Source organism: Magallana gigas, chromosome 1, assembly GCF_963853765.1.
Source record: "Magallana gigas chromosome 1, xbMagGiga1.1, whole genome shotgun sequence".
In the NCBI taxonomy this organism is placed as follows: Eukaryota; Metazoa; Mollusca; class Bivalvia; order Ostreida; family Ostreidae; genus Magallana; species Magallana gigas.
The window spans coordinates 4,553,219-4,556,513 of record NC_088853.1 but is presented as its reverse complement, the minus strand read 5'-3'; the positions used below and the strand labels follow the sequence as shown (position 1 = coordinate 4,556,513).

The 3,295-nt window shown below is 35.6% G+C and overlaps 1 long non-coding RNA gene across 1 annotated transcript; it reads left to right on the top strand.

Moving 5' to 3' along the window:
- The first annotated feature begins 543 nt into the window (after positions 1 to 543).
- On the top strand, positions 544 to 2,097 carry LOC136273109 (uncharacterized). The gene is made up of 3 exons (XR_010711286.1): positions 544 to 894; positions 1,773 to 1,823; positions 2,040 to 2,097. It is a non-coding gene; the product is annotated as an uncharacterized lncRNA (long non-coding RNA).
- Positions 2,098 to 3,295: the final 1,198 nt, after the last annotated feature.

Here is a 3,295-nt window from a genome sequence, read left to right as displayed (position 1 = left end):
ATTAGTTTTAGTTATTCATCTTAAAGCTAAGAAATTTTAAAAAGTTATAAATTTATTTTAAAGCTCACAATTTAATTCAATTCAATTTATTCACACAAATCCATGTAAATGGTACATGAAATATATAAACATATAAAACATACATGTATACGTGCAAAGGATAAGGCAAAAATGTAAGAGTATTAAGCTGACCAAGGAGAACGGACCGTACTATTAATTTTATTAATAAATACACAGAATCAACATCATTTTGGCACATTACTTCAAAAAACTTTATGGTGTTTTTTTTTTGGATCAGAGCAAATTTTTAGTTAAAAAAAATAATGTTCTTTTCTGAATTAGGTTGTAAAACATGACTTAGATAAGGTGATCCCCTGACCTGTACCAAAAAAAGGTTATCTATAAGGTTACAAACTGGATCGTTACCTTATCCCTCACCCCCCCCCCCCCCCCCCCCCCAATAAACAAAACATTTTCTGTTGACAATTGTTTACCATACATCTTTTATGTGTCAATTTCTAAACAGACACTAAAACAATAAAACTCATTAAAGTGATAAATTATGTTATTCTATATGTCTGGGGAGATGTTGACCGGGGTACCTCGCGCGCTTTTTAATCACGTGCATATATGACCTGGCCAAAGTGTGCAAGATGGATGGCAGAACAACATTCGTAATTATGCTCGTAATTATTATGTCATGGCTCGTTATGGTACAAAATGCACCTGTAGATCGAAAGGTGCTAACTTGCTACTGGCCCGACTGTCGCGAAGTCCGTGTAAACGTGACTGAGATTCGGGAAGTATTCGTTACTTCATGCAGACTGAACCGTGTGGTTGTTTTTGGTGACCCGACCGTGATCAAGATACGGGATCTTCATGGTCATATTTGCGGTAAGTACAAATTATGCATTTTTACACAAAATTTAAAAGCATATAAATTAGATTTCGACTGCAACCTCCCCCTCCTTTTTTGGGGAACAGTAAATAGTGAATCCGCCATATAAAGATCATGATCTAGTTGCATCCTATAAAAACCTTCTTTTTTGGGCGTGTGTATAAAAAATGTACACCATTTTTTATTTCAAATATTAAAATTGTAGTAAGTATTATTTCAAAATCAGTAGCCCGAACACTTTACAAGTGGCTTTTGCTACGTCACGTGGTTTTATTGATTTTTCTGCTAAAGGCGTGTGTACATGTGTTAACCCCCCTTTCTTATTACGGTTATTCCTAAATATAACACATGAAGGTCACAGTGTGCCGTTGAATGATCCTTTTTATTTTTTAAGTATATAGTAATCGGTAGTAGGTATCATATAAAAAAAGTTGTAATCAAGTAACCTCCATACTGAATAGTCGCATAACACAAACGTGTAGCTCAATTGCTACGTCACGTGATATTATTGATTTTTTTTTTTGCTTAAGGGTGTGTGTGTGTGTAAACCCTTCCTGTCTTTTCTATTACGGTAATTCCCGAATCCTCCACATGAAGATCAGACTTTGCAATGAAATTATGAACAATATTTTTCATTTCAAATAAATGAAACGTTAGCAAGTGTTACTACAAAATCAGAAACCTCCACTACCCCGACACGAGACACCGTGAAGTTCCAGATGTGTCTTGTGTTACGTCATATTGATTTTTCTGTTCAAAGACACACATGTAAAACCCCTCTTCTTTTACACATAAAGAAAACTGTAGTATGTGTCATTATAATAATCTGTTGTTTACAAGGATAATGTTTTTAGTTCATGATTTTTTTTTATAGAGGCAACATTCAGTCCCACGGCACCAAAGCATACCACGATCGGGCAAACAGGTATATACCTTTGAAATATTATTTATTATTAATAAGTATCGAGCATGGTTGTTACATGTGTGACATTGCTATATCTGTAGTAGTAGTAGTAGAAGTAGTAATGTAAAACAATCCTTTTATTTATTTTTTAAAATGTAAATTAAAAGAAAGACATGTAGTGTGTGTGTGTGATTAAGATAAACTGTAGTTTAAAAATATTATAATTGTTTTCCATAGAGACATCAACCACTATCTTCTCCTCCACTATTGTTCCCGCGACAGACACTCACAGTGACATGTGTTCCAAACCTTTATTATTCAATTCAATTATTTGTCCCATTTGAAATTAGCCTAGCGGGGGTATTAGTCCCATTAGGACAGTTCTAGTTTACAGTTGTTTTGGTTAGCATTATGATCATGTGTGCTGTCCTAATTAGCGTTATGAACATGTATGCTGTCCCAATTAGCATTATGATCAGGTGTGCTGTTCTAATTAAAAAAAATAACAAAGTCATGTTCGCTTACACAACTTACCACTCCAAGAAATGCCAAAGCAACACATGGCTTAATTTGGTATATTTATTTTTTATCTACCTCATCAACAATTAAGTATAATTATTACATTTTCAGTAATTATCCTCATAATATTGGGAGTTGCCATCTATCAAAGAAAATACACAGCGAGATCATTTCTACAAAATTACTGCCCCTGTCCACAACAAGTTGTGTATGACCGTTGGGTGTTTTTATACCTTTAAATGTTTGCGCTATTTTTTGTAGACCTTCTAAAACAATGTGAAGTTGTCATTCTTAGGATACTCAAAATATTAATTCTGGTAACACATTAGAGGCCAGAACCCACCGGGCCAAATACTTCAGCTAAATTGAGGCCCTAAAACAGAAATGGACCGAGAAACTCAACTTGCACAAGTCAATAGCGCCTAAAACAACCAGCGACTAGAAAAGCCCGTGGTCCAACCAACCCAAATCCTGGTCCAGTCCTGGTAAGATTTTTTGCTACATCATTTCACACGCTCATATAGGGTATTCCAGACTCCACCCATATGTCATAATGTGGGTCTATGTCATAATGTGGGTCGTCATGATGACGTCATAGGGTATTCCAGACTCCACCCATATGTCATAATGTGGGTCACAGTTAAAGGGTGGGTCTACAGTCACTGAGGTCGTAGGGTATGCCCATGGGTCATAATAGAGGTCAACCAAACGGGTGTGTAATGTTACACCCAAATGACAGATATCAGAGGTGCCCTATCAATAAAATGGGTGTGTAAAGTTACACCACCCAATGAACATCCTATAAAAACGGGGATGCTAACACCAGCATTTACATCAGCCATCACACAATCAGACCATTTGCCCAGCAATGTTTCTACGATAATGTAAGTCATACCATTTAAATACTACGATCAAACATTTTTAAAAAAATATTTCATGTATGAAGAAGACGGCGTTACTATTATTTGAGGTGT